The 24,686-nt window shown below is 37.5% G+C and overlaps 1 protein-coding gene and 1 long non-coding RNA gene across 2 annotated transcripts in view; one reads left to right on the top strand and one right to left on the bottom strand.

Moving 5' to 3' along the window:
- The window catches only part of LOC123873720 (bone morphogenetic protein receptor type-1B), a 168,584-nt gene that overhangs the window by 114,749 nt on the left and 29,149 nt on the right, over nt 1-24,686 (bottom strand). The gene's annotated exons all lie outside the window — the stretch shown is intronic.
- Nucleotides 953-23,391, top strand: LOC123873752. The gene is made up of 3 exons (XR_006797742.1): nt 953-965; nt 2,602-2,603; nt 23,292-23,391. It is a non-coding gene; the product is annotated as an uncharacterized LOC123873752 (long non-coding RNA).

The following is a 24,686-nucleotide window of genomic DNA, read 5'->3' as shown; positions in this document are numbered from 1 at the left end:
ACAGGGCGGCACATCAAAGGGACGGGTTTCTTCACAAGATGAAAGTTCATGTTTCTTTAAACATGTCAACGTCTATTTGCTGTTACTAATAAAAATTTATACACTATACATTTCAGTTATGCATTCGACGCGTAAGTCATAGATTTTTGAAAAACTATACAGGGTTGTTGGCTCCACCTATTTAAAGATGGCCAACGATCTCAGTGAGTTAGGGCACGTTAGGGTCATGAAAACTTTGACATAAAAAAAATTTAAATTTTGCATGGAAATTTTTATAATTTTATTTCGTCACTATACTTCAGCATTGTATTTAATAGATCAAAGTAGCATGTGTACGTGTCGTCATTATATACTAATTACCAAACACCCTGTATAAATCACTTACTAGATAATGCGTGACGTCGTTTTCGTAGATTTAAAATCCCGTGAAAACTCTTTAATTTTTCGAGATAAAAAGTAGCTTATATCACTCTCCAGGTGTAACTAAATCCATGAAAAAAAAAACACGTCAAACCATTGTTCCATTTCGACGTGATCGAAGGACAAACCGACAAACAAACACATGTTCGCATTTATAATATGGGTAGTGATTAGTGCTATTGTAAAGTCTTAAAATCTCAGCGTTCGCGAAGCAGATTATAATCCGATGGCAGTTCAAAAAACATACTACTCGTCCTAGAGTGTGAAACCTAAACATTATAGAATGTCTTTTCTAACGTAGTAAATCTATTGCCTAATATTATGTCCCGCAAAAAATGACCCCAAATTGCTTGTCAGTATAGAAAGCACCAGCCGTTCTTCATCTATATATTTTGGTTTTAGACCTGCTTTAACAGAGCTCAGAGGATTGTTAGTGAAAAATATCGCTATATGTTAGTGAATAATATGACTTGCGTCACGCGTGAAACGTGTCTTGGAATCATCGTTATTTTTCAAGAATTCCAATTAAAATATGACACAGTTATGTAATAAATTCAGAGAGATCACCATTAGGACTGCAATAAAGTCTGGACGAGGAATAAAAATGAGGGCGAGGCTGAAAAATAGACCTTTTTACGAGCAACTAAATCGGAATCTGGGCGGTATTAAAATATATACGAGCGAAAAACGCGTTAAAACGCTATTTATTTCGTGAACACGCTCGTATTCGCCATCGAGAGAGACAAATATCTTGTATAGACAGAGTTCGGGACATTACATGGTGTTTCGCTGTAAAACTTTCGTCGCTGTCGTTATGCTGTCGCTTCGAGCAAATCACATTTTATGGGAAATACACCATCCTGTGAATTCCTGTGCTATAAGATAAGTCATCTATTTAGGCGATTTTACAACGGGTACGGTAGGTAATCCTAATCACACTAATATCTATACTATCTATACTAATATTATAAAGAGGAGAGTTTTGTTTTATTTTGTAATGGATAGGCTTAAAAACTACAGTACCATAGATATGTTACAGAACCGATTTTAGAAAGTCTTTCACCAATAGAATGCTACATTATTATCAGCGAGTATGTAACATAGGCTATATTTAATTTTCAAAAAACCATAGACCACAGTTTGTGCTGGTCCAATGTGGATTGGCCATCGATCGTGAGACAGCCTGTCAAGTTAGTAAATTCTCATTATAACTTGAAAGTTACACTACTAATTGATCCCTATGCCAGTGACCATTTTATATTAACATTTAATCAATAAAATCAGACATAGATACAAAAACACAAAATAAATGATCGAGAAAACATGAATAACAAGTAAATATGACATTTGATCTAACAAGTAAACAGTCAATGAGCCAGTCAATAAATAATTCATGATAACCCAACCTAAATTGTTGAGGATAACAGTAATCTATGAGTCGAATCTACGAATATGAATTGAATATGCTTTATTAATAGCTTATTGATCCGATTACTCCAAAAGGCCAAACTTCCCCTCTTAAACGTTGAACTAGTTATCCTACAATACTCATAAAAGTCGTTTTTGATATTCCGTTTTAAATTTAAAATTCATGAAGCATTCTCGGTGGATGTATATTTTACTGTAAAAGCTCGGACTACGGTAAATTCTAGGATTATGCAGTAAAACCAAGTCTTTGGAAAAAGTCCGAACTGTTCTGTGGCAATCGTTAATTTCGTACCGTCGCAATCATTCACTCAGTAAATCTCAATTCTCGACTCAAAAGTCCGAAATGAATGATAACTAAACCAAAACGGAATATCAGCACCCCAGTCTACGACTCAATACAATCTTGTCTGTCTTCTACCCCTAGTGTTTTGGTGAAGCGCGAACCCAGAAGCTCGCGAAGAAGGTTTTAACTCCTAAATGATTCAATAATTCTGTGCTTTTAGAACGAATTCAAGCTTACATACTTGAGTAAAAACAAGTTTCTTCTCCATGCTATCATACATTTTTCTATGTAAGTACTCTTATTTAAACTCGTCACAGAACCATAACCAGTTCATAAAAATGCGATGCATTTATGCTTATGCCCTTGCTTGTTCGAAATCCATATAAGGACGTCCAGTCCAACAACAGGCTTTGTTACATAAAATATAGTATAAACACAATTACATAGCGCAAAGCAATGCCATCCATTAGATGTTTTTTTTTCTGTGAGTAACTACTGAAAGGATTTTTTTCTGCTTTCAGGGATGGAGGTTTTATATTTCGCTAAAATGAGGAAGGGTCTGAAATAGTTTTGAAGAACACCCAACTGACTGATTATGTAAATTTAATTCGCCAAAATAAAGAAGGAAAAACAGAGTCTTCTAGTGAACTCCATTCGATTTCAAGAAATTACCCTGGTGGGTCACCTGATGTAAAGTCATTTCGGTCGCCTTCATCATTTGCAGCACCAGAAGAGCTGCCAATGCATTGCCGGCTTTTCAGAAATTTGTTGATCCGCCCTTGAATAACCCCATGTTGAAATCTAGTAGGAACGCCGCCGAAGGGAGTTACTTCCACAGTTTGCATGTGCGGTGAAAAAAGATCTGGCACAACGGGCGGTCCAGTGTCAAGTGTAGTGTACCAGGCACTCACCAGGTTTTGAGGGCTCAGGTAATAAGGGCATTTTAGACTGATTAAATTTTACAGTTGCTTGTACAGTTTTGAGAAACTGTACATTGTACAAATGTTAAAAATAACTATCCAACCCGGTCGAAGTCCAAGGTAATACTATAATAATTATTGTCTCATGGTCCACCTGACGACTCGGCAGCTGGGCGTCACGTAATGATCGTAAGCGACATTGTTATACAAGGAACAATTACCGCAGAACCGGCCTGCACGCTGTACAAGCCGTTTACGGTAACATTGCTTCTGTGCGGACAGCAAGATGAGAGCCTTGATATGCTTTGTTGTTGTTATGACGAAAATCTTACCAAATAAGCTTTAAAGCGGTGATAAGCCTAATGGTTAAGACGACCTCCTTATATAATAATTTAAGAAATAAACTTTTTTTTTCTTTCTTTCTATTTGGGAGGTCGGGGGTTTGATCCCGGGCACACAGTTCTTACATTTCCGAGTAATGTGCGTTAAATGAAGCAATTCATATCACTTGCTTTAACGGTGAAGGAAAACATGTGAGGAAACCTGCATGCCTGAGAGTTCTCCATAATGTTCTCAAAGGCGTGCGAAGTCTACCAATCTACACTGAGCCAGGGTGGCAGACTCTGATCTTAAACCCTTCTCGAGAGAAGACCCTTGCTCAGTAGTGAGCCAGGGATGGGGAATAGGCATTATGATGATTATGAAGAAGATGGCACAAGATTGATACAAAAACCTTTTTTTTTTTTTAATTTATAGACTAAAGCTTGGCTGCATTCAGAGTTCAGGTCTAGTGGAAAGTGATGATGCAGCCTAAGATAGAGCGCGCTTGCCAAGAAGATGCCTATCCACAGTTTTCTTTTCACACACTGACCGCCAAACTTGAAATTGAAGATGGCACCCGATGATGATGAAGTTTCATCTTTATTCCACATACATAAGATTCAAAATACTACAACGTCAATATGTTCAGTGATCCGCGTAGTACCTCCAGGGTAGTACCCAATGAGACGTGAACAAAGACTGGTTTACATAATAGTTTTTCTCTCGACGTCTCCAGACGATGTTTTACGGTGATTGAACAATTAGTTAATAAGTTAACGTTTCATTTGCCCTTCACTGTCTCTTTATAAGAAGAAATACATGACGATATTAATTGCTAATGCCCGCGACTTCGTTCGCGTGGTTATAGGTTATTTAAAAATCCCGTAGGACCTCATTAATTTTCCGAGATAAAAAGTAGCCTATGTGTTAATCCAGGGTATAATCTATCTCTATTCTAAATTTCAGCCAAATCTGTCCGGTAGTTTTTTCGTGAAAGAGTGACAAACATACACACATACACACGAATAAAAGAAATTATACAGGGGTTCGGCACCAAAAATTTGGTCGAAGACAGAGTTTGAGCTCGAGAAAACCCAATGGTCTGCTCAGTTGTCCATTGCTGTTCCAATCCAACGAGTTACCCAAGTTGAAACAGTTGAAAAGGGTAAACTGTTCAGAGTAAAATTGACTACTGCCCCATACATTGTTTACTCTGACTCAGGCTAAATACTAGACTTTCTCGTGTAAAATATGATCCACTAACGACGCTATCGAGTCTACGACGATTCAATTTTTTTGACGAGTTTTTAACCGACTTCCAAAAAAGGAGGAGGTTCTCAATTCGTCGGGATCTTTTTTTTTTTTTATTTTTTTTATTTTTTATGTATGTTCCCCGATTACTCAAAGACCCCTGGACCGATTTGGAAAATTTTTTTTTTGTTTGAAAGGGTATACTGTGCAGGTGGTCCCATATAAATTTGGTGAAGATCTGATGAATATCTTCGGAGATGGAGAACAGAACTCCTCAATGGATAAGAGCAAATTGCTCGCGATCACTGTAATAGCTTAGTAAACAGTAGGGTTTTAACTGGGCATAGCATATTATAGTACAGTGGGGCCACTAAAAATTGTGAAATAAAAATTTTCAAAAGAAAAATAAAACCGACTTCAAAAACCAAAAACACTAAAAAGTAGAAAATAATTTTTGTTGTGTGGTTTTATTTTTCTTGTGAAAATTTTTTTTCATACTCTCTTTTTATACTTGCCTCCAGAAAGACTAAAAATGTCGCATAAATAATAATATGTATGTAAGCTAAATAGACCAGCACATACCCAGGCATACCTTAACTGGTAGTAATTAACTCGCAAATGGATTTATGCGAATAGAATTTTAACTACCTACTTCGTGCCCACTTTAGCGTTTAGCCCTAATTTATTAGACCAACCATCAATCTAGATAATCTAGCAAATTAAATGCGTACAGAATTATACCTAAATTATGAATAAATCAAACGTAGTGAACGTTTTAATCATTTAAATGAATATAAAACACAATTTATTTTAAATCTACCTTTTGCAGGACTATTTCAAAAGCATCCCCTAGATTCTACCGAATATTGGTAGAAATAATGACGCGAATCGGTCCAGAAGTTTTGAAGAATCAGCCAACACTTCGGACGCATAACCGTCGAAATCATAAGATAAGATCGTATTATTTTGATTTAAGAAAAGAATATTAGCCATGTTTATCATGACTAATCTTCTCCTTTTCCCTCCAACTAACCGTAAAGCATGTGCTAGGGTACAACAATAGTGCAACGAGTGGGGGTTGAACCGCTGAACTTTTGGCTTTCAGACCGCTCCTTAACCGATGAGCTATTGAGGCTCTGAGCACACGAGTAGTGTGCTCTGAGGCTCAATTATTGTCGTAAGTACTAATTTTATAAAAGTTACCTTTTTTCGTGAACTCTTAGATATCCACTTCTAAATATAAAGCTCCAGAAGGTATTATGTGACAGAGCCCGTGCACAAATTTGTCCTTTGAGCTTCCAAGTCTTTCAAAAAAAGCCACAGATGTGGATAAATCTGCCTGATAAGCTCGTTGCGTAGCTAAATGACAGATGAGAGGCACTAGAGAGAGTAAGCAAACACGCATTATCTCTGGCCGTGTTTACAGTTGCATTCGCTAGAGCTGCGCAGGCGCCGCGCGGACGGCGACGACACAGCACTTGGATAATTCATAAGGAGCACTATGGGCACCGGCCTAGCACCGGACCGATTTGCGAGAGTACCACGCTTCCGGGCTTCCATATCAGCCTTTATAGCACACCTAAAACGGCCGCTTTATAATTTATCGCTTTAATTTAAAGTCGTTTATCATTGACGTGTGGCGGAATTTAAAAAATTATCCGCGTAGTGCGTAGCGAGTGACGGTAATATGTTACCCGATCGACAATGACATTGAGTAACTTATTGTACCACGAGACATGGAAAGTGTACATTGTTTTTATTCTATAAGTGTCCCATAAAAGTTACTTATAGACAATGGCTTCGAACATAATATGGTTTTAAGTATACATAGATATAAATAGATACATTCTTCTCTGAGTGACTGCAGGTCTGTTGCTGAAACTATAAGATTACTTTTTGAAGCAGACATCTGACCACAAAGGTACGGAAGCTGGAGTAGGTACTTAAGGCATATCATGAGAACACAAAATACGACCTCTTTCAGAAAATAATTCAAGGGAATAAAAACCGACATAAGACCATCTGGAAGAGAAGAACGTCTTGGCAGAAGAACGAAGCTTCATTCATTTCGCGCTTCAGCGGCCAAAGTGCAAACAGACCTATCGCTACTATCAAAGACTGATAATCTCAGTCTTCGATAGCAGACTTCATTCTTAAGAAATGATTCCCCACATAACCGTCATGGACATGGCAAAGCCATGATCCCTATGTTTATACGTTGAAGTAATGAAGCCCTCAGTCTCTCAGTCACACTAATTTTCGAAAAAAAAAAAAACGTAGTCTATCCCAATTCCCACTTATAAAAATTAATAGAAGTAGAAATTATAATATAATTTCAGACTTGAAAAGCCGATTAATTACGTACCGGTTGTTTTTTTTACTTTTCTCAAAGAGATCTCAATGGTTACGCGCGAAAAAAAGTTAGTTAAGTACTTGTTTTTAGCTGACTGCGGATCCGCATCGCTGGATCCTGCGTCAGAAGTTGGATCCAGCAAGCACCAGAAACGCGCTGGATCCAGCTGGATTGCAAATCCAGCATTGCAATCCTTATGTATAAGAGCAGTCATATAAAATGCCCCCAAACGATTTATTTACTATTGTTATCTCCGTACACTAGCCTCCGTGGCATAATGCAATCGTGACTCGTGTATGGATAGAGCCTAAAGCGGTTGGTTCTATGAAATTCCACTAACTGCAAAACTATGTAGGATTATTGTTATTTCCACAAAGATCATAAGTTAAAGTAACGATCGAAATGATTTATGCGTAAGGTTCTAACAACTCGTTACTAGAATTATTGCAAATGCAAACTAATACCTACTTCCTATTTCAATGTGCAAATGTTTGCAAAATCAGCTTTGCAAAGTCAACATGTTTTTTTTCGAAGCTGCCTTCAGTTTCTTTATAGGCAACATAGATGAAGCCTGCTCGTCCACGTGAACTTCGTCCACTTTTTGTAGAATCTGTTAAAAATCTAGACGCTATTAAACAGAACACTAATACTTTACGTGCGAAATAACAAATTGACCATTTGTTTAGAGCATATTGACCCGGTTATGGTAAAAAACTGAGCCTGTTTAAAGGTCCTTTGGCAGCTCACTGGCGCCGGAACCTTAGGTTTTGTTCGTCCCTTTGCGAGACGTAAACACAAATATAACTCTCAGTAACGCTCACGCTTGACGTTTATGGCGCAAGAGTACGGCGAGACAGGTTCTTGTATAAGTGGATGCGAGTTTCGAGTAATTTAAATTCAAATCATCCCAAAAAGAGGATAGAGAGATCGAAATGAGATAATGCACACGGATTTGTGCTTTGATATAAGGTAGATACTCTGGTTTGATACGTAAATGGTCATACTTTCATATACCGAGAATTAAAAAAATGTCTGTAATAATTTAAAAGCACTTTAAATTAAGTACAATCTGAGCGTATTTTTTTTTATTCAGATACAAGTTAGCCCTTGACTGTGTAGAGGCATGCAACCTCTACAGTCGCCGTAGAGGGTGGTAACTGATGACGCAGTCTAAGATGGCTCTTCCATCTTCTAGGTTAACTTGAAAGGGCTATGGCAGTTTTTAGGGTTTTATTAAACCCACACACCTTTGGTTTCTACGCGACATCGTACCGAAACGCTAAAGCTCATTTCAGACTAGTCCATAGATTCCATAGTCTGAAATGAGCTTTAATTGTTTGGCGGCACGGCTTTGCCGGGAGGGTGGTAACTAGCCACGGCCGAAGCCTCCCACCAGACGAACCCTTTTGACGCCTAGGTGCTATAGGGACAAAATTATTTTCACTTTTATTAAACTTTCATCCTTGTCAATCGATAGACGTCCACTGTTGAACATTGTAAGGACTTCCACACGCACGGTCTTGCGTCGCCTGAATCCAGCGGCTCCCTGAGAATCGTTTGATGTCGTCTGTCCACCCAGAGGGTGGTAACGCTACTTAAAGGTGTCATTATAAGAAGTGAATACTGCCGTATCCTGTTAGTTTCAAATAAATTGGTATTTCTATGATATACAAAAATATAATCACTAAAATTGAGATGTCTCTTTTTACTACTACTAATACATGTGAAATGAAGAACTCTACGTCATGCCCATCCTAAAATACATGTCCATGTACAAGCAGTTAGCTAAGTAAATGTAAAATAGATAGTAGAAAGATCTCAGACAAGAGAAGTAGTCTTCGTTTATTCAAAGTTGTTATAATAATTTTATACAAGCGAGAAATGGTGTCATTGTACTCAGTATGATGTACCTACTACCGAGGTTTATAAACCAACCTTTTTTTCTTGCACGAGGATGTATCCAACAGAGGTCTTGAGAGTAAAGAAAAAAAGATATAGCTACGTGACTCCATACTGAGCGGAAAACTTAAACAAATTCAAAGAGGTTTGCACACAGTTCTCAGTAAACATTTCCAATGATGCATATGCGCTGAGAGCTACCATTTCCTAGAGGGAGTGATGTCTCACAAAACCGTCTCTACCTGACTGTCGAGCTTTTTGACATTAACCTGTTTATGCTCCGTGTTTTAATACAATCGCTATCCAAATAAGGCAGATTTATCATACCTAAGAAGATAAAAAGAGTTAAATATGTTTTAAGTTAGTATTAGTTAGTTAAATTGTATTAATTATGTGGATGATTAAACCACATAAATCATTATCAATTCATCGCCGCCCGGCCCACTATTATTGAACACAAGTCTCTTCTCGGAATGAGAAGGGTAAATGCCATAGTTCATCACGCTGCTGGCGTGACGATGTAGAGGCATGCAACCTCTACTCGTCGTTGACTATGGCTGATTGGAATTCTTTTTTTTATTTTTTATTCATCATAGGCAACCATTTGACCACAATCACACCTGATGGAAAGTGATGATGTGGTCTAAGATGGGACGCGTTTACCTAGAAGGTGCCTATTCACTCTTGTTTTACCCGGATTGTAATCGGTAGGAAACACAGATCACGGAAGAGTATTCCAAACCTTCGTCATGCGTAAGTATGAGGAATGACGAAGCAAAACGTTTCGTGCGTGTAGATGGAATGTCGACGACATAGGGATGGGAAACTCGCCCGGCGTCTTATTCAATTCGATTTCATTGTTCTTTCTTTTCAACTGGCAGCCGTCTACTAGCCAGCTAACATGAACAGCGAGTAGAGGTTGCTTGCCTCTACAACTACACACACCCTCAGAACATCATGAAATCACATGTGCGTGCCCGGGATTGAACTCCAACCTCCCGAATAGAAGGCAGACGTCTCAACTTATTATTTTCTAAAGAAATACTTAAAAATATTTTTTCGTCAGACGGGACGTGTTTTTGACGGCTATTGTAAGAAGTCTGGTCCTCTAGTGTTAACAACTCTGTGCATATACGTGCCCGATCCGATGCATCGTCTCAAGTCTCGGTGGACGAAGGTAGAAAAAATGTAGCGCGACTAATAAGGAGCTGGTTGCCTAGCTGGTACCTACGTGCGTGGACACTGCCGTCCGAGATTATCTCACGGCCGGAACGGGGTCATGTGGGAACGAAATTGCTTCTGTGCTTAACGACCCCTTCTAGAATTATTAATATCCAGGTAAAAGCAACCTTTTGAACCCTAACGTATGCGGTTTGCTCATTTAGAAGATAATATTAGTTATAACCTAAACTAAGCAGGAGGTGTAGCGTGTGTGCAAATTCAGGTGCACTGTTTATTTCCTCACTCTTACGACTAGGACGGTAATCTGACACGATTGAAGAAAGGTCAGGTGCAAAACTTCCTCAGTCCGATGTGATGTTTATCCGACATGATCAGAGAGAAATCAACCGCAATACTTTTTTACAATTTTAGCGATGTTACTGAGGAGAATTTATCGACAGAAAAATCAAATAACATTTTCTAACCCGGGACTCGAACCCTTCCTGGTCAGTCGTGATCTGCAGAGCTAGGCCACTAGACTATCGAGGCAGTTGTACTACTAATGTGAAGTTTAGCTGCTCTGCGCTTGCTACGTGCTTGGATACCAGCGTGCGCGATTATCTCACGGCCGCCAAACGGGGTCATGTGGGAACGAAATCGCTTCTGCGCTTAACGACCACTTCTAAAATAAATAATTTCCAGGTAAAGTCACGGAATCCATTCCGCTCGTGTGCGATGTAGATGATAAACTTTTTAGCGGCACGGAGGAAAAACACGACTAGAGCGACGTGCCTGCGCGTATGTAGGTACACATGATCACACATCCTTCCCTTATTTGTTATTTTTTCCATCAATCACATGATTTCTAGGGGAAAAGGGTTATATTAATGTCTTTGGGTAAAAGAATTCCCAAAGAATTTATTAAAAACCCAAATCTAGGTGGAAGAAGACAAGACTCAAGGGTACGGGCTAGTATCACATATTATAATTTTTAACCCCCGACCCAAAAAGAGGGGTGTTATTTAGTAATTCGTCTGTTACTCTGTGTGTTCTTCATATATTATAAACTTAGATTTAAGACTTAAAAACTGCTCCAACTTAAACCAACTAAGTTTATCGGTGAAACAGAAATTCCATACACCGTCGCGGCTGTAAAAACTGGTTAACGGGTATTATAAAGATAACGTAACCATGTCGCAATTATGCTATTTATGTAAAGATATATTAGACGTACAAACGGGCGCACCTTGGGCCTTGTTCAGGGATACGCGGAGAGTTACGCGGTGCGTTGAGCGTAGCGTGGCGCGGCTGAATGAAACTTATCTCTCTATACTTACATATAAAAAGAATGACTGACTGATCTAACAACGCAGTCTAACCCGCTATTGTTAGAAACTTTAAATTTTGACAAAAGGGTACGTTCCTTTTGGATAAAAATGAAGAAATACGACTTACTGCTTCACGATTATTGGAAGTTCCACCAGTTTATTAAACAAGGGTTAAAATTAGTACAAAAGTAAGTTTTTTTCAAGCCAAAGGGCTGCGCTAATGAGTTTGGTCCCGCAGTCCACCCACCACGCGATAGGTAGGACACCATAGGTAGTCGGTAAGAGTCTGACATGACTTCCAGGCGTCCCCGGTCGCGGTATCTATGATGAATTTTCCTACAAAAAAAATTTGAGACCCTCACTTTTTTGATGTAACATCCGTCACGCCAATTTTTTTCGTATAAAGTATAGCCTATGTCACCCGGGCCATTACAAAGAATCGATTCATCAAAATCGGCCCAGTAGTTTAGGCGCTATGGTGGAACACACAGAATCTGGATACAAACATACACACATACCCACATACTCATATACACACATACATACATACATACATACATACATAGACTGCTAAAATCATAAACCTTCCTTTCGGCTTTGCCGTAGTTGGGTAAAAAAAAAAATGCGTGCGGTCTGGGGTTGCTCGTGTGCCGCTGCAGGCACCGCCAAGCGTATCGTTGTGAGCATCGCCACCCGCGCGTTGCATAAGCGGAACAACCGCAAGACGCGCCGCGCAACGCCCATGTCTTCCTGAACAAGGCCTGTCGTTTACAAGCATTACAAATATGCGTGTCCAAGGAAGCTGCAAGATTACGGCATAAACTCATTCGGAATGGGGCACAATGATTAGCGAACAATTTATATCCACAATGCTTCGTATCAATTACTCATTAATAGAAGGTAATTATTGTTCAAACAAGCCATGAGTAATCCTGCGTATGAAAGAACTTTGTTGAATAGAAATATTAAATTCCGGAAAGTTGGCAACGTGGCTATGTATGAGAAGTAAATATTATCATTCTTATTGCATGATACAAAGGGAATAAAATTCAGTCATACATAGTTGCCAATGGGCAAAGGTGCATAAAAAACCGGTCAAGTGCAAGTAGGACTCGTACACGAAAGGTTCCGTGCCATCGTACAAGATATAACACTGTGTACTTTTAAATTTTTTAAGGTTTCGTACCTCAAAAGGAAACAACGAACCCTTATACTTACACTTCGTTGTCTATCTGTCTATCGTGTCTGTCAAGACCTATCAAGGTGATCAAAACCCTTAGGGTAGGTGCTTCCCGTCAACCTAGGTCCAAGAATCATGTAGGACATGCAACAATGTCTTTATAGCATAAGTAAAGGAAAAAATTCGAAAAGCGTGAATTAGTGGTTACATCACAAAAAAATATGAAAAAGTGTTATTATAACTTCCATGGCAACCATTTTGAAGTTCGCCATCTTGGTCTTTTATTTGTTTGTTGCTATAGCTGCAATAGAAATACACACACACAGTTTGAATATTTTCAACTCTAGCTATTACAGTTTGTTGTATGATGCTTTTATTTCAAGAGAGAGACCACAGACAATAGTGACACAGACAATAGACAATATACAACATTTTGCTTAAGTGACTTTACATGATAATAATGGTGACTTTATACAACATCTCCCTTTTTAAATAAATAAATTATTACAATTTTTTAGTAGACATTTTAAGAAGTTGAACACTATGACATGACATGACATTATTGAGTAAATTGCTAATTAGTTAATTACAAAGAGACAATTTTTTACATAGGTACATATTATAATAGTTTAAGTTTTACATATAAAAGTATAAGTTTTAAATTACATTTAAAGTTACATTTAGTTAAAAAGTTACAAATCATATTTCATAGGTAATTTAATTTCTCTACCAGATCTAGTCACATACTTGTAAAATTCCTTAGGTTTATGAACTGAATCCATGAATGAATCTGTAAATGAATCATGGTCTGCTTCCACCTGTCTCTCGCTTGGTTCCTCTTCCCTTTGACTTATTTGGGTTTCAGAAGCATTGGATGGCACCTCGGAATCGAACTTGTGACAACTTTCATTGGACGTGAACCTTATCTGTACTCTATTTCTCCTGTACCTATTACCTTTACTGTCTTCTATTATGTATGACCTCTGACACTTTAACCTTTCTTTAACAATAGCAGGAAGCCAGTCTGAATTAGGATTCTTTTTAAAAGTGACATGATCACCAGGTTGTAAAAGTGGTAATGGTTTTTTATTTCTATTGTAATAACTTCTACTTTGTGCTCGGCCTTTATCAAAACTTTTTTTATAATCACTGAAGGTGACTACTTTAGGTTTAAGCTTTTTATTAGTGACTGGTATATGCATTCTTAGATTTCTGGACATTAATAACTGAGCTGGAGATGGAAAATTTGCTTTAGGTGTATTTCTATACTGTAATAAAGCCATGTATGGATCTTTATTAGACTCCAAACATTTTTTTAATAAATTTTTCATAATTTTGACAGAACTTTCAGCTTGACCGTTAGACTTTGGGTGGTATGGACTTGTAAGTTTATGTTCAATATCCCAATTATATAGAAATGATTTAAACTCTGCTGAATTATAAGGTGGACCACCATCGGAAACCAGGGAGACTGGTATCCCGTGGCGTGCAAAAATAGATTTTAACTGTATTATTATGTTAGAAGCTGTATATTTACTGTTCAGCATTGCTAATTCAATGAATTTTGAATAATAATCAGTGACAACTAAATAAGTTTTGTTATTAAAATGCATTAAATCAATACCTACTTGCTGCCATGGAAATTTGCTTATATTATAGCTTTGCAATGGCTCTGACTGATTATTAGGCTTAAATTTAGCACAAATAGAACATTGATCAACTAAATTTTTTATATCTGCACTCATGTTTGGCCAAAAAATAATATTTCTAGCAAGACTTAGACACTTATTAATGCCTTGATGACCTTCATGGACTTTCGTTAACATTTCATTTTGCATTGACTTTGGAATAATTAATCTATCATTTTTAAATAATAAATCATTAATGACATGAATTTCCGCCTGAATATTCCAGTATGACTTCAATAAGGGATCTACTTGATTTTTACTAGTAGGCCATCCATCCTGACAGTACTTTTTTAACATTTGCAATTGACTATCTAATTTAGTAGCTTGTAAAATTTTATTTTTGTATTCTTCACTTATAGCCAAGTTAGAATATACTGCATTTACATGACATGACAAATCTGACTCATAATTTGGAATATAGTTTTCTTTTAAAGCTGCCCTAGACAATGTATCTGATATGTACATTTCTTTACCAGGCACATGAATTACATTTAAATCATAAGCCTGTAAGGCAAGCATCATTCTTTGTAGACGTGCTGGTACATCGTGCAAAGGTTTTTTAAATAAATAGACTAAGGGTTTGTGATCTGTATGTACAGTGACCCTATTGCCATAGACAAATTGGTGAAATTTTTCACAACCAAATTGAATAGCGAATAATTCTTTTTCTATTTGAGCGTATCTTTCTTGAGTTGTAGTTAGAGTTTTAGAACTGTAGGCTATAGGCTGTTTATTTTGCATGAGCACTGCTCCTAATGCTTTCTTTGATGAATCGACTGACAAGACTATAGGTATATTTGGGTTGTAATGAGCTAAGACAGGTGCATTTGTGATTGCATTTTTTAAAGATTGGAAACTTTTTTCACAATTTTCATCCCAGACCCAGACTGAGTCTTTTTTTAGAAGATTTCTTAAAACTTGAGTTTTTTCCGACATGTTTTGAATGAAAGGACCTAAATAATTTATCATACCTAAGACTCTTTGTAGTTCTTTGACATTAGTTGGGGTAGGCATGTTGACAATAGCCTTGACTTTTTCCTGATCGACCTTAGCACCTTCTTTACTAAAGACATAGCCTAAAAAACATACTTCTTTGACTGAAAATTTGCATTTATCTTTATTTAATTTTAAATTGACTTCTCTTGCTCTCTGCATGACTTTATATAATCTTTTGTTATGAATTTCTTCTGTTTCCCCATATACTAGAATATCATCGACAAAAACTAAGACTCCTTCGAGATCAGCAAAAATTTCTGTCATTACTCGATGAAAAATTTCTGACGCAGCATTAATACCATAAGGTAATCTTAAATAACGATAACGACCAAAAGGTGTTTGAAATGTGCAAAGATCTGAGCTCGCACTATCTAGTTTCAGCATCCAAAAGCCAGAAAAAGCATCAAGATGTGAAAAATAAGAAGCACCTTTTAATATTGACCTAATTTCATCTATACTTTTAAGAGGATAGTGTTCTCTGATAATGTATTTATTTAAATTCCTAGGATCAAGACAAATTCTTAACTGACCTGACTTTTTGACAGTGACTACAACAGAATTTACCCATTCAGTAGGATGTGTGACTTTTTCTATGACGTTCATTTCCGACATGCGATCCAATTCTTCTTTTAATTTGCTATATAATCCAAATGGAACTTTTCTAGGAGGATCAACGCATGGTACTGCATTGTCCTGAAGCTTCAAGCGACAAACAGGAGGTAGACATCCAAGACCCTGAAATACATCATTAAATTCTGTTAATATTTGACTTTGAGACATTTTGTTATTGTTGATCGCAAAGACTCTTTTTAAGACACCTATATCAACACATGTAGGTAGACCTAAGACTGTAGAACAACTAATGTTAGCTATATAAAATGATATTCTTTGTTGACAACCATTAAAATTGCAAATTAAATCACATTGACCTAAAACTTCTATTGACGACCCATCAAAACCTTTTACATTGGCTTGAGACTTTTTAATTATTGACTGTGACAATTTTAATGTTTTAAATGTATTATATGACATGATATTTATATCAGCACCAGAATCTAATATACATTTGACTTGTACATTGTTTATAAACATGCTAAGATACCAAGACTTATTAGAATTTGAAGAATCACTGCAATTTTTCACCATTCCTATAAAAAATTGTTCACTGTTAGACATCTGTTCTGTAGAATTGACTGTTGACTGTAAATTTCTAATGTTATTTTTGTTAAAGTAGCAAAATTTTGAAAAATGATTGAGACGATTACACGAATTGCACTTAACTCCTTGAGCTGGGCATTTGAAGCGATGAAATTGACCACACCGTCCACAGGTTTTGTTATTGGCACTGCGCTGACTAAATGGACTCTGACTGCGTTGCCTTGACTTGACTTGACTATGTGACATACTTTGTTTATTTGAAGAACCTCTGGACCTTGACCTTGGTCTTTGCCTTTGTATGTGCATGACTGTGTCTGGACATTGTGTACTCTCAATTTTTTGAGCATTTTCTTGCGCCATGATGACGGTTTTTGCTAGTGTAAGTGTTCTTTCAAGAGTAGGGTTGTTTTCTTGCAGTAATCTTTGCTTCACATTAATCAATTTGGAACTCATGTTCGCTATAAAGATGTCTCTGATTAATGAGTCTTTTAGCTCTCCAAACTCACATTTATTTGCTTTGTTCTGCAAGTCAGTGATGAAACAATCAATAGTTTCCTCATCTTTTTGGACCCTCGTGAAAAATGAATGACGTGTCATCGTTAAGCTTTTTTGTGGCTCAAAGTGATTGTCAAATTTGTTTTTTACTTCCGATAATGTTATCTTCTCTAAATCCAAGTTAAAAGAATTGTAAATCTCCACGCCTTTTTCACCGACAGTGTGTAGCAATATGGCTATTTTACGTTTTTCGGACGCAGCTTCCAGGTTCGTGGCGAGAAGGAACATTTGGAAACTCTGCCACCACTTCTTCCACTCCACTGCATTGCTCTGGCTATCAGCCTTCGAGACGACAAGTTTGGGAACATTATTAAAAATGTTTGATGTCGAACACGTGTCGTTTGCCGACATGACTTGAGGAGTTTTTTCTGTGTTCGGCATTTTGTGTCTAAATTGTTTTAAACTGTAAGTTATTTATTTAACTTTTACGACTGACTTACTAATTTTCCACAAAATCTTGGTACTTTTTAGCAGTTTGACTATTCATTTTAATTTTAATTTTTATAATTCTGACACCATGTTGTATGATGCTTTTATTTCAAGAGAGAGACCACAGACAATAGTGACACAGACAATAGACAATATACAACATTTTGCTTAAGTGACTTTACATGATAATAATGGTGACTTTATACAACACAGTTCATGAGATATAGCCCGCGGACAGACAGATGGACGTACAGCGAAGATTTAGTACTAGGGCCTCGTTTGCCTTTGGATATGGAACCCTAAAAATCGGTCATTAGGCGTTGGAATTGATTTCAGTCGCCAATTATATCTCCACATGTTTGATAAATAGCTTGAACGGACGTGGACTCCCATAATTATCAACTTGAAATGATTTTAATATGCACTATGAAAAGACAAGCGCCTTATTTGGAACTCAAATAATAAATATTAATGGCTTTTACAAAGTTACATACTCTTATTGGGTGCTTAGATAAACGTCTCAATGGTAAAAACAGACTTGAATCGCAGCAATTGAAATCGTCATACAAGGTAGTGGCACTGGCGACTTTTCAGGGCTCCGTTATACCCGAAGGGAGCCAACGGGACCTTGTTACTAACTAAGCCTGTCGGACGTTCTTGCAGTTCCATATGACTGAGCACAATCAGCCGCGGCTTACGGATGCATCCCATTGTCACAGAATGTGTATTTCTATTGCTGCTATAACAACAAAACCTGCATAAAAATTAAAGTGTTATTTCTTGTACCGAACCCATCGTATGCGCGTCCGACTCGCACTTGCCCGGTTTTTACTAACAAACTTTTTCTCGGCTGCTTTTGAATCGTTTGAAGAAATTTTTTGATTTTATTATGGTGAAGCCTCAAGTATGTCGAGATGGTCCGGTCCATAAACGAAAAGCGAACCGGTTTCCATTATCGATGGCGAGCCGCGATAGGGGGCGCGGCGCCTGCCCGACGACCACCGCCGTCAGAATAATTGGACGCCACAGGACTTCACACCATCCTCGCAACCATTTCTACTAACACTTAGGGCGCGTTCCCACTATGTCGCAACTCGCAACCGTTTTATCGTTGGGAGACTGTCGTCGCTGCCCGTCCCTATTATCACGACAATCTGTTTCACAAACAAAAAAAGTCACGGAAGACAATTAGTCGTGCCGTCCTATATGTGGACACCTTCATCACACTAATATTATAAAGGTGAAAATTTGTGTGTGTGTATGTTTGTTATTCTTGCACGCAAAAACTACTGGACAGATTTGGCTGAAGTTTAGAATAGAGATAAGTAGGTTATACACTGGATTAACACATTACTTTTTGTCCCGGAAAATTAAAGAGTTCCTATGAGATTTTTTTATAAACTTATATCCACGCGAACGAAGTCGCGGGCATCAGCCTAAATATATAAAAGTTAAAGCTGACTGACTGACTCGCTGAAAGATCTATCAATGCACAGCTCAAACTACTGGACGGATCGGGCTGATATTTGGTAGGTACGCAAATAGCTATTATGACGTAGACATTCGCTAAAAAGTGTAAATTAAAAATTTTCAACACCCCCGACAAATCATTTTCAAATAAATAATTATGTATATGTAGGCAACGTCCATCTTGACAGCTTGACATTTGTCAATTGACACTTGAATATTATGAACCTAAGGGTTATCTAACCTTCTTTTCTACAAGAAAACTAGAAAATAGCTGATAACTTTTAAACGGCTGAACCAATTTTTTTGGATTATAGCTAAGAACACTCTCGATCAAGCCACCTTTCAAACAAAAAAAAGTAAATTAAAATCGGTTCATTCGTTTAGGCGCTACGATGCCACAGACAGATACGCAGATACACACGTCAAACTTATAACACCCCTCTTTTTGGGTCGGGGGTTAAAAAAGGATTTTTTCAAAATTCAACCCCTAAGGGGGTAAAATAAGGGTTCGAAATTTGTGTAGACCACGCGGACGAAATCGTCTGTATAAGCCAGTTCAAATATACAAGCCATGGTGCTTCAAACAGCACGACGAACTGTCGTCACGACTCACGACAGAGTGGGAACACACCCTTACTCCCATCCCATCTCGCTCGTGCTCCCAAAAAATCTGATAAGGGCAACAGAGAGGGCGAGAAACGAAAATGAGTATCACTGTATCACAATAAAATGAATACAGAGCTTTGACGATTCGAATTCAAATGAAGGTAATATATGATACAGGAATGGAATTCGTGGACTATACTCGTTAGGTTTAATCGAAACGATTCAATCTACCGTTGTACTTGTATCTTTTGTTGATTACGTAAATCACGCTTATCATCATCATTGTCGACCCATCGCCGGTCAATTTAGCACAGGTCTTTTCTCAGAATGTGAAGATTTTAGCTTTAACAGGGCTCTCTCCGTCACTTACTCCATACAATCGTAGCCCCAATTTCATTTGAATATTAAGCAACCAAAGTCCATGAAATTTTGAAGACATATTCTAGAAACTTATATCTGTGTCTGTGGTGTTTTAGATTTTTCTAAAAATATGTAGTTTTAAAATTACAGCGGCTCAAAGATTTGTATGAAAATTTTTAAGACCGCGTAACTTTGAAACCGAATATTTTAACAGAAATCTGGAAAACCACAGACATAGGTATTAGTTTCTAGAATATGTCTGCAAAATTTCATGGACTTTGGGTGCTTGATATTCAAATGAAATTGGAACTACGATTGTATGAAACGAGTGACGGAGAGAGCCCTCTTAAGCCATAGTTGCAGATATGAGAACTTCACACACACCTTTGACAACATTACGGAGAACTTTTAGGCATGTAGGTTTCCTTACGATCTCCGTTAAAGAAAGTTTACATTTTTTAAACGCACGTAACTCCGAAAAATCGGAGGAGGAGGGAGGCACTAGAGGTGCCTGGGACCGAACTTCCGACCTACCGAATAAGCGAATTCTTAACCACTCGGCTGTCATGGTTTTTAAATCACGCTCGGATAAATTAAAACGGTTTAGAAGAAAGATTATAATTTAAACAACGAAAGACACGTCTATCAACTGATTTAATGATTCTCCAGCTGTATCTATTTCTTTGTTAATCAATCAAAGAAATAAGCCTGCTGCCTACGCGCTATCATAGAGCTGTGCATTGACGATCAGTCAAGGCGACCTAAAAATCTTTAGTAAGTAGTATCAATGAAATTCGTATTACATTAGAAGTTCGTCGACCCAGCGAGACGTCGCGGAATCTTGCGGGCGACTGGGTATTTCGGTCCGAACGGATGCCCATAGGCTTCCTCGGTAGTAAATCCACAAATATATAAATAACCCAACGTTTTCATACGCACAGCATAAAGTTTATGCCGACTTTTACGACGGGAGCAGCCGATAAGGCCTAGGGCTTGAAAATCGACTATTTTTCAACTCCGGAGTTGGTCAGCGTTCCGAGTCCGTAGTTCCGGAGTTCAGAAGCTTCATTGAAAAAAAATTATGTGATCAAACAATTCGTTTAAGGGTCATGAGACCGGCCTGCCCGCGAAATTCAAATTTAATTTGGTTTTTCGCAATTTGTAAACTAATACGACAACGTAGGCTTATGGTTATTTTATTTGCGACAATGGCAATATCATCTTCACAGCTTTATATAAAAATCTTTACTTTTTTAAATAGCGAGCATAGCAATGTTCTATTTATTTATTATAATAATTATTTATTTAATATAATGTTTTGACAATTCAAAAGCACTTGTAAAAGTCTATTTGAATAAAAATCTATTCTATTCTACCATATTTTACATATAAAATGTAAGAAGACTGCGTACCTAGTTACTGTAAATGTTACCGCTGAAAAACTCAACTTTCGTCTAAAAATTTGAAAATCGAAACTTCGGTTAATGTACTCATCAGTCATGCTCACGACAAATCCTGTTTTACAATCGAACCTGTAACCGTACGAAACTCCGGAGTTACACTAAAACTGGAATTCCGGAGCACAAGCCCTAAAGGGCGTCCTTACGAGTTCACCGATTACGCTCATTCAGCGAACTATAACTGAAACCAGCATGCTAGATCTTCGAGAGGCTCTGCAAACGTTCCTATTGAAATCATAAGAAGTTGCATAAAAGATGTGGGGGAGGTCTTGCTAGACTGGCGAAGAATCCCCAAGGCAAAGCAAAATACATTGTATTCAGATTGATATTTTAACATCTACTTGGAATCAGACAAAACTCAGAACTAACATCATATTTTAATACGCAAACAGTACTAATAAAGCCTTCTAAGAATCTGATCTGAAGGATATCTATCTTCATAGAATTTCTATTAGCCTAGGGAGAAACGCGAGTTATTTTTACTCATGCATTAGAAGTTCCCATCAACTTAACTTCTTTGGAAACGTGGTAAAAACTGTTTTAACCATAAAGTATTACTATTCTACCTTATTTGTTATCTATGAATAAAGTTAACCAGTTGAAAAAGCAAATACTATCGAGAAGAGCCTTGGCAAGAAAATCAGCAATTACTCTTTTCAAAACCCAAATTGCAGTAATATATATTATGTTGCTATAATTTACCTAACCATCATGTTGAATGCAAAGCCGATGCCAATTGCTTTCAAGTTCCATGCAACTTTTTTAATAAGAAATGCATCAATAATATAATAACTAAATAAGTTACAGAGCAAAAACAATGCAATAAAAGGTGGCAATTTTTGCACAATGATTAAATTAAGTGGTACCTTCGATAACAAAACGGTCATCGAGATAAGAGGCGATGTAAAGGAGCTAGTTTTATTGGCGTGGGACGTCGCACGACGCAATGTAGGTAGGATACCAAAAGCTTGCTATTATATTAATCGTTTTAGGACTTTTTAATATAACTATAACAGTAGTCAGTTATTCAGTAACATATTTTAAATGAATGTTAGCCATGTCTAAATGTGATAAATATTCCTCCAACTAAGCGTATAATGACCTTTTTAGTAAGGAATAGGAAATTATACTATGTATTATTAAAAGTTCCATAAGCGTCTAAATATACGTTCCATAGGCGTCATTCGCAGATACTTAGATAGATATCCCTTCTACTCTCGTACGTTTTGTATGTTCTGTCTTACTCATCAATGAGAACGGATTTTGTAGCTATTGAGGCTTTCAGGGGCCCTTGTAATTTAATCATCCATTGTACACTTACCACTAATACAATAAAGTACATTATGTCTATGTTGTTGTATGTTAATTTTTAAATGTATAATTTGTTACCCTTGCTTGCTAATCCGAAGACCATGAGAATAGATATAGTAATAACTGGATATGCACAGTTCATTGTTAATAGCAGAACAATTCTAAATTTTTAAGATAAAACGGAATTCGTCAACAGTTAACAGCTATTTTATTTACTAATAAATCTCTCAAGCTATTTAATTTACTAATAAATACCAAGAAAAAATTCTATTCGGTAGAGCACAATTACGATAGGAACAGTCCTACATACCTCGAATATCTGGTCAAACCCCACCTCGTGTCCGAGGCAGCCAACTAATTAAAAGGATTTTGTTGAGTGTCAACGAAAGATAAACCGGCTTTGAACTCGCCGCTTACGATATCACATTAAGAGGGGTGTCCCCGTCATTCGCTCCATACTAACGTAGTTTTGGCTCTCATTTGAATACTAACCAGTCAAACTCAAATGTGGATAATGTAATGTAATACCCCTCACGTAAAACTACTGAAATCTGGCAAACCACAGACATAGAAGTGAAAGTCAAATCAGTTATTCAAATGGGGTATAATGCGTAAAAAATGACTTCTCACGCGCCATTTTAACTTTATGTGTCAAATGTCGTCAAAAGTACGATTCTATGGTATATAGTCCATAGACCTACGATTTTTCGCTAGTATAGTCCTTATTTTAAAGGTGAACTCTACTTTTAACGTGACAGTTGACCCACAGATTTAAAATGGCGCGTGAGAAGTCATTTTGTAACTACGGACTATTTATTATACCATTGTGCACTTTTGACTGTCAATCGTTGAATTTGTAAAATAATGATGTAATGACGATAATGATAATAATTAATTACCTACATAGATAGATATTAGTTTTTAGAACAAGCCTACAAAATCACATTGGGTCTAATTAGTTGTTATTCAAATGATACTACGTTTGTATGGGGCGAGTGACGGAGAGTCCCCTGTTAAGGCAAGATCAAATTTATTGAACGTTCCCAAAAAGATCACTAAGTAATCAGATCAAATAAAGAATTTGGGAGCAATGGTTTTAATTGCCCGTTTTAGATTAGGGCGACTTTAATAAATTACTCGAGTAAACTGGATAGAAAGTATGCAATGAGATTTTAAAAACTTGAATTGCTTTTTAAGAATCGTTAATGGATTGCTTCAAGCGACATTTTTGAGTATAAAGTAAAATGATAAACGAAGCTGTCCCACTTGGCGTATTCATTCACTTTTTACAACTTTCCGCTGAATGAAAAAATTTATTAGCCCCAGTTGCAGTTTACTCTGCCGAATTTTAATTTTTTAAATACTCCATTCCATTCCATCAGCCTGTATGCGTCCACTGCTGGACATAGGCCTTTCCAAGAGCGCGCCACCAAACACGGTCCTCCGCCTTCCTCATCCACCCGCTCCCCGCCACCTTCTTCAGGTCATCGGGCCAGCGGGCAGGAGGTCGTCCCACACTGCGCTTACCGGTACGCGGTCTCCACTCCAGAACACGTCTGCCCCATCGGCCGTCGGTTCTGCGACAGACATGACCTGCCCATTGCCACTTCAGTTTGGTAATCCTTTGAGCTATGTCGGTCGCTTTTGTTCTTCTGCGAATTTCCTCGTTCCGGATTTTGTCCCTGAGAGTGATACCCAACATAGCTCGCTCCATAGCGTGCTGAGCGACCTTTAGTTTGTGGACGAGGCCAACTGTCAGTGTCCACGTTTCTGCTCCATACGTCATCACATTTAAAATATTAAAAAAAAAGAATATTAGTCATGCTAATCATGACTAATACTCCCCTTTCCCCTCCAATTAAGCGTGTGTTGTGCGTTGTGTGTGTGATTTATTAGATAGATTTATGCTATTTCACTAGCATAAAGCTGTTTCGTTTTAACAGAAACTTAAGTCTCGTTACTATAACCGAGGCTTAGCGGTATCCATGCAATAGAACAACTAATATACATAAACAAGGCCCTAAGCTAACTAAAACATTGTTCCAGGAAGGAACTACAGCAAAAGGCATAAAACACGATCGGTCAAACAAGTAGATCAAAAAGAAAATG

This window comes from Maniola jurtina, chromosome 17 (genome assembly GCF_905333055.1).
Source record: "Maniola jurtina chromosome 17, ilManJurt1.1, whole genome shotgun sequence".
NCBI classification, from domain to species: Eukaryota; Metazoa; Arthropoda; class Insecta; order Lepidoptera; family Nymphalidae; genus Maniola; species Maniola jurtina.
This window is presented reverse-complemented; position numbering and strand designations above follow the sequence as displayed.